The sequence below is a fragment of the Miscanthus floridulus genome, chromosome 19, assembly GCF_019320115.1.
Source record: "Miscanthus floridulus cultivar M001 chromosome 19, ASM1932011v1, whole genome shotgun sequence".
In the NCBI taxonomy this organism is placed as follows: domain Eukaryota; kingdom Viridiplantae; phylum Streptophyta; class Magnoliopsida; order Poales; family Poaceae; genus Miscanthus; species Miscanthus floridulus.
Genome location: NC_089598.1, coordinates 4,287,374 through 4,300,420, shown reverse-complemented (window position 1 = coordinate 4,300,420; position 13,047 = coordinate 4,287,374). Strand labels below are relative to the sequence as shown.

Below are 13,047 nucleotides of genomic sequence, written 5' to 3'. Positions count from 1 at the left end.
CTGAGAATGAGAGGAAGTTGTCTTCGGAAGTGGACACTCTGAAAGCCGATCTTGACCTCCTCCGGGCTGAGTTGGAGACGGAGCGTCAAGTGCACCAGAAAGAGGAGAAGACCCTTCGCGTCCGGGTAGTGGAGACGGAGAAGCAGAGAGATGCTGCGGTGGAGTCTGCGAAGAATGAATGCAAAGGTGCCACGGGTTCTGCCTGTTTCTTCTTGTATTTTGACTTGTTTTCCCGCTGACTTGTTTTTGGGTGTCCTGTCTAGCTCTCCGAGTTGAGAAACAGAAGCTCTCGGAGAGTATTGATGAAATGAAGGCTCTTGTCCGTTCTAGTCACAATAAAGCTGAGGAGGTAATTACTCATGCTGAGGAAGAACTCGCCCTTGCTAGGCTGATTAGGCGCGGAGCTAACAGAGATCTTGTGCAGGCCCAAAAAACTATTGAAAACTTGTCCGGGAAGCTGGCGACGGCTACTGAGAATTGGAATGCTTTGTGGAAATCTTTTCGTTCAGTAGCCGATGTCCTTCGGACTCCGGCGGATGACGGGCAATCTTGGGCGCAGTTCATTCCCCGGATTCCGACTCGTTTCCAAGAGTTCGCGAAGAGGTGTGCCCAAGTATGTACCAAGAATGTGCTGGCCCAGGTCCGGGTCCTTGCTCCAGAGGCGCCTCTCTCCAAGATAGCAGAAGAAGCTGATAGCCAAGAATATCTTGACGCCGTTGAAAGGATGGAGCCTGAGGTCGAAGATCTAGCCAGTAGGGTTGTAGATAGTCTAAATATTGATATTTCCCTTTCTGATGACAATGCCTGACTCGATTGAGCATCCTCTTGTAATATTACACTCTTTTTAAATGAAGATTCTTTATTTTTGTTGATGTATTCTTTGCCTGGGTGCGGTTGAAGTCATTTGACTGGCTGAGTACCTTGTCCTGTTCCCGTCTCTTCTCCATAAAACAACTCTGTGCGTTATTCTGACGAGGCCCCTCGATTTGTCGAGTACTTTTCTTTTCTTTCTCCCTTGTGATCCGTCGGGCGCTTTGTGTTAGCAACCTTTCGCCTGCGCTATGTGAAACGACTCGGTATAGAATGTTGCCTTGACAAACTTCGGCATCCGAGTGCTTTCTTGAGTGGCGCTCGTGCTTTTCTGAAGAAAAAAGTATTCCTATTCCTATCTAGATGTAGCCCCCGAGCCTCTTGCTTTTCGGAACGAAGTGCTGGAGGGTCTTTTTGAAGTTAAATTTCAGTCGACTTGTTTCGGGTGTTAGCTTTTAGCTACCCTCATCGGCGGGCTCAAGCATGTTTTCAGCTATTTTGCTCTCGGCCGGGACGCTCAGGCATGTTTTCAGCCATTTTGCTTTTTGTTTCGGGTGTTAGCTTTCAGCTACCCTCATCGGCGGGCTCAAGCGTTTTTCAGCTATTTTGCTCTCGGCCGGGACGCTCAGGCATGTTTTCAGCCATTTTGCTTTTTGTTTCGGGTGTTAGCTTTTAGCTACCCTCATCGGCGGGCTCAAGCGCTTTTTCAGCTATTTTGCTCTCGACCGGGACGCTCAGGCATGTTTTCAGCCATTTTGCTTTTTGTTTCGGGTGTTAGCTTTTAGCTACCCTCATCGGCGGGCTCAAGCGTTTTTTTAGCTATTTTGCTCTCGGCCGGGATGCTCAGGCATGTTTTCAGCCATTTTGCTTTTTGTTTCGGGTGTTAGCTTTTAGCTACCCTCATCGGCGGGCTCAAGCGTTTTTTCAGCTATTTTGCTCTCGGCCGGGACGCTCAGGCATGTTTTCAGCCATTTTGCTTTTTGTTTCGGGTGTTAGCTTTTAGCTACCCTCATCGGCGGGCTCAAGCGTTTTTTCAGCTATTTTGCTCTCGGCCGGGATGCTCAGGCATGTTTTCAGCCATTTTGCTTTTTGTTTCGGGTGTTAGCTTTTGGCTACCCTCATCGGCGGGCTCAAGCGTTTTTTCAGCTGTTTTGCTTTCGGCCGGGATGCTCAGGCATGTTTTCAGCCATTTTGCTTTTTGTTTCGTGAAAACAACTCGTTGAAAGTCATGACCAGACATGCTGTGGACGAATGTCATCTTTATTGATCATGAGTATAAACTACTACATATGTTGCTGAAGAGTATTGCTTTTTGTTGATTGTGAACGTTGGTCCCTTGTGGCTTGCATATCTGTTTTTTCTTGAGTTGTTTTTACGCGTAGAATCTTCTTAGCTGGCTGATGTGCCATGTATTGCTGACTTCTTTTCCATCTTCGGTTATTAACTTGTATGTTCCTAGTCTGGTGACTTTTGTGACAATGAAAGGACCTTCCCATGGACTGAGTAGCTTATGTCGTCCGTCAGTCTTCTGTATCCTTCTTAGTACCAAGTCTCCGACTTGTAGTGATCGAGGTTGGGTACTCTTGTTGTAATGCCGTCTTAAACCTTGTAGGTATCTGGCTGATTGGAGGGTAGCGTTTACTCTGACTTCTTCTGAGCTGTCGAGTTCTAATCTTCTTGTGTGTTCTGCTTCTCCTTCATCGTATTGTTCTATTTTTGGGGATGTCCAGATCAAGTCGGCAGGTAGTACGGCCTCTGACCCGTAGACTAGGAAAAAGGGTGAGTGGCCTGTTGCTCTGCTTATTTGAGTTCGTAGCCCCCATACTACTTTCGGTAATTCTTCAATCCATTTGGACCCATAGTCCACTAGTTCTTCGTATAACCTTGGTTTTAATCCGGCTAGTATGAGTCCATTAGCCCTTTCTACTTGTCCGTTGGCTTCTGGATGTGCCACAGACGCATAGTCTATACTGAAACCACAGTCTTGTGCCCAGCTCCTGAATTCTGTAGCTGTGAAGGGGAGCCTAGATCTGTGATGATTCGATTGGGCATGCCGAAGCGGTGCATAATATCTTGGATGAACTCGACTGCTTTGGTTGCGCTGTATTTCGCGAGTGGTTTGTATTCAATCCACTTGGTGAACTTGTCGATTGCCACAAAGATGTACTCGAAGCCGCCTTTTGCTTTTTTCAGAGGTCCTACTTGATCTAGCCCCCAGCAGGAAAAAGGCCAAGCAGGTGGGATGCAGATAAGATTATGAGCTGGTACATGGGCTTGTCTTGCAAACATTTGGCAACCTTTGCATTTTCTGATGAGTTCTTCCGCGTCTTTCAAAGCGGTTGGCCAGTAGAATCCGGTGCGAAATGCTTTGCCAACCAGTGTCCTTGAGGCGGCATGATTTCCACAGCAGCCTGAGTGTATTTCGTCTAGGATCTCTTTACCTTCTTCAAATGAGACACATTTTAGGAGTACTCCTGATGATGCTGCTCTTCTGTAAAGTTTATCTCCTACTAGAACGTAGTTTTTGCTTCTGCGAACAACTTGGGTGGCTTCTGCCTTATCTGCTGGTAATTTGTTTTCTTTGATATAGTCAATGAAAACTTGGGTCCATGAAGTGTTGATTATTAGGATCTGAATGCCTTTAGCCTGGATTTCTTGTGTTGTTTCACCGGGTTGTTTGATAGAGGGAACTGATAGCTCTTCTATGAATACGCCGGGTGGAACCTTTGCTCTGTCTGATCCGAGCTTGGCAAGGACATCTGCTGCAATGTTAGAATCGCGTAGGACGTGTAAAATTTCTAATCCTTGGAAGTGTTTTTCAAGTTTCCGTATTTCAGCACAATAAGCACCCATGTTTTCTTTGGTGCAGTCCCAATCTTTGTTGACTTGGTTGATGACTACTGCTGAATCGCCGTATACAAGTAATCTTTTTATTCCGAGGGTAATCGCGACTCGTAACCCGTGGATGAGGGCTTCATATTCTGCTTCGTTATTTGTAGCTTGCCATAATATCTGAAGGACGTACTTGAGTTGTTTTCCTTCTGGAGAAATGAGGAGAACACCTGCACCAGCCCCGCCTAGTTTGAGTGAACCATCAAAGTACATCTTCCAGTGGTCAAGGATTGTATCTGATAAAGGCTGTTGAATCTCTGTCCATTCGGCCACGAAATCGGCGAGGGCTTGAGATTTTATTGCTTTCCGTGGGGTGAAATTGATGTCAAGAGCTCCGATTTCGACTGCCCATTTGGATATGCGTCCCGTGGCATCTTTATTGCGCAGGATGTCTCCGAGTGGAAAATCCGTCACTACGGTAATCTTGTGGTTTTCGAAATAGTGGCGAAGCTTCCGTGAGGTGATGAGTAGAGCATAGAGTAGTTTTTGTACATGCGGGTACCGGATTTTGGATTCTGACAGTACTTCGCTGATGTAGTATACGGGACGTTGCACTTTATACACGTGCCCTTGTTCTTCTCTTTCTATGACTATTGCTGTGCTGATTACGGTAGGAGTTGCCGCAATATATAACATCATATCTTCATCTTTCTTTGGAGGTGTTAGGATAGGCGACGAAGTGAGGTATTCTTTAAGTTTTTTGAAAGCTTTGTCGGCCTCTATTGTCCATTCGAACCTGTCCATCTTCTTTAGTAGTTTGAAGAAAGGTAACCCCTTTTCGCCGAGTCTTGATATGAATCGGTTGAGGGCCGCCATGCATCCTGTTAGTTTCTGCACATCTTTGACACTTCTAGGCGGGCCCATTTCTGTTATAGCTCGAATTTGCTTGGTGCTGGCTTCGATCCCGCGCTGACTGACCAAAAATCCGAGTAGTTGTCCTGAGGGAACCCCAAATACACATTTATTTGGGTTCAATTTCCATCTCCATTTCTTTAAGTTTTCGAAGGTTTGCCTTAAATCTTCAATTAGAGTGTCTGGGTTCTTTGTTTTCACCACCACATCGTCCACGTATGCCTCCACATTTTCACTGATTTGATTCCCAAGGCAAGTCTGGATAGCTCTTTGGTACGTGGCGCCAGCGTTCTTTAGTCCAAACGACATGGTCTTGTAGCAGTAGGCACCGAACGGGGTGATGAAAGATGTCTTGCTCTGGTCTTCTTCTTTTAGTGCGATCTGGTGATATCCTGAATAGCAATCGAGAAAAGATAATAGCGCAGATCCTGCTGTCGAGCCAACTATCTGGTCAATGCGTGGTAGCCCGAACAGATCTTTTGGGCAATGTTTGTTGAGATCTGTGTAATCGACGCACATGCGCCACTCGTCCGTGTTTTTCTTCTGTACAAGGACTGGGTTTGCTAGCCAATCCGGGTGTAGGATTTCCCTGATGAATCCGGCTGCCATCAGTTTTGTTATTTCCTTTTTAATTGCTGCCTTCTTGTCGGGTGAGAATCGTCGTAGCCGTTGTTTTACAGGTTTGGAGCTTTTGTTAACATCAATTCTGTGCTCAGCCAACTCTCTTGGGACCCCTGGCATGTCGGCTGGCTTCCAAGCGAAGATATCTTTGTTGTCCCGAAGAAAGTTGGTGAGCGCGAGTTCCTATTTTGCCGAGAGGTGAGCGCTGATAGTTGCTGTCTTGGAGGTGTCGCCTGTGCCTAAGTCGATTTGCTTGACGTCGGCTTCTTTTGGTGATGCGATGATACTGGGTTTTTTAGCTGGTATTTCTAATTCTTCTTGGCTTGTTTCTGCAGCGATTGCGGCTATTTCTTTTCTTCCGTTGTCGGCTTGCGCTTTAGCTGCAATTTGGATCGCCTGAACGTCGCAGTCAAAAGCGCGCTTTAAATCGCTTTGAAGAGAAAGTATACCGTTGGGTCCTGGCATCTTAAGCAGTAGGTATGGATAATGTGGTATTGCCATGAATTTGGCCAGTGCTGGACGTCCGAGGATTGCATGATATGATGAATCGAAGTCGGCGACTTCAAATTTGATAAACTCTGTTCGGTAGTTTGAAGGAGTTCCAAAGGTAACAGGCAAAGTAATTTGTCCGAGTGGCATGGCTGCTTTGCCGGGTACTATTCCGTAAAAAGGTGTGCTTGTTGGCGTAATCATCCCGGCGAGTTGTAGTCCCATTTTCCTTAGAGTTTCTGAAAAGATGATGTTGAGTCCAGCTCCTCCATCGATTAGTACTTTGGTGACGGTCATACCAGCAATAGTCGGATCTAGAACCAGTGGGTAATGGCCTGCGTTTCCCACGCTAGTCCATTGGTCTTCTCTGGTAAATTGGATAGGATACTGTGACCAATTGAGGTATCTTGGTGTAGCCGGTTCTGCCGTCATAATGGTCCGTAGTGCTAGTTTTTCTTGATGTTTGCTTCTGCAATCCGGAGCCCCTGAGAAAATCACTGCTACCGTTCCCCTGGGTTTTTGGAATCCTTTGTCCTCGTGGTTGTCTTCTTCTCTTTTTTGATTGTCCTCTTTGGTGTTTTCCTTACTATCTTTTCTTGTGTATCGATCGTTGAAAGTGTAGCAATTTCCGATGGTGTGCCTCCCGCCAGGGTGCAATGGGCAACGTATGTTTTCAATGTCATCGTATCTTCTGGGTTTGGGAAACTTCTTTGATTTGTCGGCCATTGCCACAGTATTGTCTGGTCTACGTTTTCTTTCTGGATGTCTGCCATTTCGGTGATTTCGCTTGTCTGAGTTGTCCTGGTTGCTTCTGTCCGGGAACCTCTCTCGTGTTTTTTCTTCTGCAGTAATCATTTTTTCTACTGTACATCTGAATTCTTCATTGTTTCTCGGATTTTCTTTGCAGAAGTCTTGGAATTGCCACCTAGCCATGATTCCGTGAGAGAAAGCTTCAATTACTTCTCGTTCGGTTATGTCATGCACTTGAGCTCGTAGTTCGCCGAATCGTCGATAGTAGTCTCTGAGACTTTCACCTCCCTTTTGCTTGAGTCCTTTTAGTTCCGCATGAGTGATTGGATGTGTGATGATTCCTGCAAAATTCTCACAAAAAGCTCTTTGCAAATCCTCCCAATTTCTGATAGATCCTGGGTTCAGTTTGTCGAACCATTGGAGAGGCATGGCTTCCAGTGCCATAGGAAAGAACAGGGTTTTGATATCGTCGTCTCCTCTGGCTAGTTCAATTGATTGTGAATATATTCTGAGCCATTGCCTTGGTTCAGTTTTGCCATCATACTTGGAGTGGTTAGACGGTTTGAATTTGTGAGGTAATCGTACCAATGCAAGCCAGTTCGCGAAACAGGGGAATCTGTCGGGTGTCTTGGTTTCTTTGAATTCGGATTCGGCACCTTCTTCTGGCCAACTGTCGTTTTTATGGGAATAATCTCGCGAGGTTGTCTGGGTAGGTACCCTACTCCTAGTCTTCCTTGGTTGTTCAAATCGGTGGCCTTGATTATGTTCTTTCCTACTTCCTCCGTCATGGCTTCCACCCGGCCCAAGTCTTTCGAAAGCGGATTTCCTTTGATTTTGATCTTCTTGCCTGTGGGTTGTAGATCTGGCGGGTAGTCTTGATCGGGCTCTCTCTTCATGCGTTCTCAGGATCGTTGATCGGAGCAAGTCTTGGAGCTGTTCATACTTCTCACCGGGATGTGAAGTTGTTCCGAGTTCTTCTAATGCTTCTCGAATCTTATCGTAAGGCGTGTTCGTCGTGCGTCTCCCCTCGGCTTCTCGTTGCGATTTTCTTTTGTCGTACTCAGCCAATTCTGACTCGTATCTGATCCAAGCCTCCCTGCGCTGCCTAGCACGGTGTTGACGCCCTTGCTTCAACTTGTTTTTTCTTTCTCTAGCTTGTCTCTGACTATCTGTTTCTCCGTCGTAGCCCTGGGCAAAAGGTGATATGTTGGATTCTGATTCATCTGATGATCTGACATCGGGTGCTTCCGGGGGATTTAATGGTGACCGCGGTTGTCGAACCATGAGCACTTCTCGCGCATGAGTCAAGCATTTTGGTATATTGAATAATCAAATCAGGCAATTTACCAAGAGCATATTCAAACCTCAATTTCTCAATAAAATATTCAACCGTCAATTTCACAATTTCATATTGTACCCTCAATTTCTCAATAGAATATTGAACCTGGATTAGAAACCCTGTTTTTATAGTGATCAAAATAGCACAACCTATACCAAAAATAGCACATCCAATATATTGACAGATAGATGAATTCGATTTGACACAGAATGATATACTATCAGTGAAACTAGTTATATTAACCCCTAAACTAGTTATACTAGCTAAGGCTGTGTTTATATAGGTTCCTATGTTTTGTGTATAATCAGTCAATATCGTTGGTATAATATTATTTATAGTTTGATCAATATGTTGAATGGTGTATTTGCTAATGAATTTGAATAGAAAAGAGATATCAGTTCTTATATATAGATAATCTTTCTTACTCTTACCAAGCCCATTCTCTCTACTATTACAATACGTGGATCCTTTGTTGGCAAAAGATTCCCACCTATAAAGCACTATTCGGATTTCTTTGTTTACTAGAGCAGACACCTGGTCCCTAAGTACTCCATACCATAGTTTGGAATGGTTCCCGTTGATATGACCCTATGTCTTTGGATTCCACTAAATTTGAATCATTGGTAGAACACAATAGAGAAACATTTCTACCGATTCGTCCATAGTTTTATGATGAACACCGTAATACAAACTATAACTATAGGATGTATAAAGTAAGTTTCATGAGTATGAGTGATATAGTCTACTTTATCGATAAATATGTTATCGTCTGGATACGGTTTATTATTAACATTCCATTCTTGATTTTGGATCGTATTTATAATATTTTCCACTGCTTCAAGTTTTAGCATATAAATATCCATGAAAATTAACATAAAAATATAGAAACAACCCACTATACTTAATATATTGACTAATAATACGTAGCATAGTGGCACTCTAGATTTTGAGATCCTACGCATGGATAAAAATAGATTCCTGATTCTAAGATTCAGCCAACGATATGCCCCTTTCAAACGAATCCTTATTATATTTATTAACCGATACAATAACATGAAGATCAAAACCGTTATTTTATCCAATAACCTATTAAAGAACTTAAACATTTCTACAATCCATTTAGTAATAAAGTCTTTCAAGTTGTTTATTTTATTATAGCATACTACTTTAATAATAGAGTTCATTTGATTGCCTATTTTATTGCTTGAGTCAGAAAAGCATCTTTTCTTATCCGTATAACAGACTCTTAGATCCATAAAACAGAACGGTTGCTTCCTAACTTCAATTAGATCGACTATCCTTTTTTGAGGTATTGGATAAACCCTTTTCGTGATTATTCTCATGGTTGTTTTTATTCCATTTAAGAAACATGCTATTTTGTTTAGGGACCCCGCTACATCCCAAGGCAACCTTATAGCTTATACAGAGGATTTTCCTAAACCCTAATTGAATTTCTATAGCGGATTTTGAACAGTAGTCTTATTAACACAAACTTTTAGCTAGACGATGCCAAGAACATATCAAACAATCATATGTTACAGACATCACACACTATGTACTAATAGACTAACATGGTATACTAGCTATGTACTAATAGACTAACATGGTATACTAGCTGGTGTAGACTCCACTAAACTCATTAATAGAATTACTATGACCATACTAATCACTTGCGACTTTCTTCTTTTTAACATACGACACTCCGCTGTATCATTAAAGTCTTCTAATGATTGCCCAACTGCTTCAGCACTCTGTTGGAGAATATCCAGTGGGTCGAAAACAAGAGTTAGCGATCCAAGTAGAGATTTCACTCTCTTATTCAGCAATATAGAATCACCAAGTTCTTCGGGTCGGATATGTTTTAGTTCACTCCAACCGGGATAGTAATAATGTTTGATATATTTCACTGTAGTACTACTAGTATCAAAGTCGAAATCAGTTGATGGTGTTAGAATTGACGGTATTTTCTTCAGAATACACTTTGTTGGTTCTATTCTCATATGTTGACTAGAACTCAATATTGAATGAGTTATTATATAGACGTATGGTTGTTGAACGATCTCTCGACATAATTCGATCTGAGGGATATGAACCGGGTGTGAGTTAAACCAGAGTGTAAACCCTATGCTTAATAACAGGTAAATAATGATACGAAAGTCATGAGTATAACCCCTTACAAGTATATCCGTGAAATTCCAACTTTTGATTCTATTTATAGGTTCCAACGCATGGAAGATTTCTAGATCGACGTTCCGGAATGCTTCAATTCACTTGGGTAGAAAACAAATCAATTCTAAGTTCTTCTCGCTCCATTCATCCACTCGCTGGGAAGGCTATTTTTATGGATGTTCCGCTACCCCAACCTCGGAAACAACATCTCCCACGACACATGAATTACCCGCAACGAGTTCACTCTTCGGAAAGCCCCTACTACCGGAATAAGATCCATTCGAGAAACTTCACTGTTTGACAGTTTGTGTTCGAATTGAACACTCCCCTTTAGATGGAGCCCCTTAGAAACTTCCTCCTTACGGACTACACCTTCGCTCAAAGCTTCTTTAAGGGCTCGCGCCTCGCACGTACTCACCTTTCTTTATCAGCTACCTTGCCTTTGCTCCACCTCTATTTACTACGGGACTAGGTTCCGTTCCAACGCATAAAATGAAAAGCAAGCAGATGAACGCTGTTTAGTTGAAAAAAGCATCCCCCATCATCCTCATTCGATCCTGCCGAAGAAAGAGTTGAATAAGCTAGGAAAGGGCCCCTAAGCTAGAGCTAGAAGGGCTAAGATACAAAGACAAAGTAGGTTTAAAGCTAAGAGTTCACTTTTCTCAAGCAGATAAGCCAGATAATAAAGCGGATAACCCTGTGCTATTCCATGCATACTTGAGCTACAGCCTTTTGAAACCCTTTTCACTTACTTTGACAAGCAAAGGCTACTTCGGACAATATAGACAAGATCAGACACCTTTAAAAAGGTTTTCCCCCGAACCAAAAAAAAAGTACTCGTGCATAAAACGACAGCCTGAAAGGGGAGGTTGGAGGGGCCCCAAGGCACCGACCCTGGTTCTTCCTTGTCTCGTATCTGACTAGATCAGATAGGCTAGACCACCTATGGTTATGCCGGGTAGAGACCCTAGACTTTCTAGTGATTTACTTTTATTTTAAGTTGCTAGAAAAGATAGGAAAATCCAAAGGAAGAATGAAAACTCAAATCTTAAACTGACTCCACTATCACTTTTGTAAGCAGAAAATGAGGAATGCCTTTTGTAAACAGGTTGGTCAAGCAGGTCACTAACCTATAGATGAGATAGGAAAAGTCTAATGTGGCTAGGTAAGAGTTTCTGTCTAGGTATTGGTTTATTAAGTGAATTCTTGGTTGCGGTCACCTACTGTTTATTTATTCTTTTCTAATAGAGAGCGAAGACTAGGCTTATGATGTCGAGTATACCCCGGAGGAATACTAAGTAACAAGTGCGAGCGCTAGTCTTGTTCAAGCAGAACTCAACTAGAGAGTTTATGTCAAATAGAAGAGTTGTTCTTAGGGAAAGTGTGTCCAGTGCCCACTGCCGGGATAGGTCAAATAGGTGGTGCGTACCTGAGAGAGAGAAGGATAAGCAAACTAGATATTCTATTATATTACTCCTCTCTTGTCTTATTTGTATCCGTCACTAGGATTCCTTCCTTTCTGACTACGCAGGGTTCTTGTGAAAGCTTGCATTTTTCCTAGTTTTTGGGTCGAAGCATTGCATGTAGCCATACATCTTACAAATCGCATACCATCTTGTTCCGTTCTAGCTGGTCAGTGTATATATCATATTTTGCATGGTCATGTGCCCAATGACATACATCTTATTCGTACATTTTGTTTTCTATGTTATCCTGATATACAGGATGTTGCACCGCACAAGCTCTCCCCAAGATCTCTTCCATGTGTCTGTTGAGTAAACACTAGGGTTTTCGTTGTCTTTACCCAGCTACAGGTAGAGTGTATATTTCTAGACATGTTACATTCTCTGAAGAAATTTGTCTATATAGCTGTTTGTCAAAGTTCTCTACCAACACTAATGTCGTTACTAACTCAAGTGATATGCACCAAATTGACTCATTCTTATCCAACCCTCCTTGACTTGGTATGTAGTAGAAGCATTTTTCTGTTCCACTACACCGCTAGACCTTTTTGTCTACCCTCTTCCATTACCTAATTTCGGGATTTCGAGGTCTGGAGATGATTGGAATTCTCGTGGTTGTTATTATTCTGGACGCTATGAAAAGAAAGAAGTCACTTGTTCACAAGCCAAGAGTTCCCTCCTCTCTTATCTACGTTCATGCTTACTTAACCTGTAGTGAATGGAATAAAGTAAGAAGTCTTTCCTTTCCACACTCGTAACCTAGAAAAGGTGTAATTAATGGGAGTCGGTACAGATTGGGTGTAGTGAAGAATGGAACCCCCTACTCTGACTTGGTCTAGTGAATGTCAGTCCGTACTCATACTCGGTCTAGTGAATGATAGGTAGGTAACAGTGAAGTAGTCGGCGCACCTTCTATAATATAAAGAAGCACACGATCTAATCTACTCTTATTGTCAGTCTCTCTATAAAGAAGAAGCACACCCTCTTTTCTTCCTTCAAGGCAAGCTTCTCTTTCTTTCGCCAATGAAGTTCATATAAGTCTATATAAACCCTTCTTTTCACAACCATGCACAAACCAAAGTGCTGCTGAAACGTGAAATCCATGCACCAACAAGTTCCTGTTCATAAGCAATGAAAAAGCAGAGTATATGGGAGGATAGTGGCTAAACTGTTCACTTGAGGAGAGTGGGAAGTGACTAGTCCGATAGGTGAAGAGCGGAAGTGCGATCTTTCGATCCAATCTACGTCGACTAAAATCCATGTCTCATGGCACGAGGGCTATAGGCTTGTGGAGACAGGATACAGAGTTTGCAAAAGAATAGTTTAGAGAAGGAAAGCCAGGATTTCTTTTACGAGCGCGAGAGGGACGAGCTAGATACCTTTTCTATATGACGAGCGCTAGAGAATAGAAATATCATACTTTTTGCGTTGGATCATCCGAATTTGGAAGTGGATGCATACATCTCAAGTGGCATTTTCCTTGTGGTGTAATGTGTTCCCATATGGTATATGTAGGTTACAGAACCTTTTCTCTTCCTATTTGGATACTGATTTCTTCTTCAATAGAACCATCCGCTTTCTTTTGAATCTTGTATACCAATTTACATCCCATAATGTTTTAGGAGTCGGTGTAAGGAGCTAGAACCCATGTTTGATTTTGGG

General features: G+C 42.8%; 1 long non-coding RNA gene across 1 annotated transcript; it reads left to right on the top strand.

Moving 5' to 3' along the window:
- Nucleotides 1-271: 271 nt before the first annotated feature.
- Nucleotides 272-872, top strand: LOC136526846 (uncharacterized). Its single transcript, XR_010776603.1, has 2 exons — nt 272-349; nt 425-872. It is a non-coding gene; the product is annotated as an uncharacterized lncRNA (long non-coding RNA).
- The last annotated feature ends 12,175 nt before the right edge of the window (nt 873-13,047 follow it).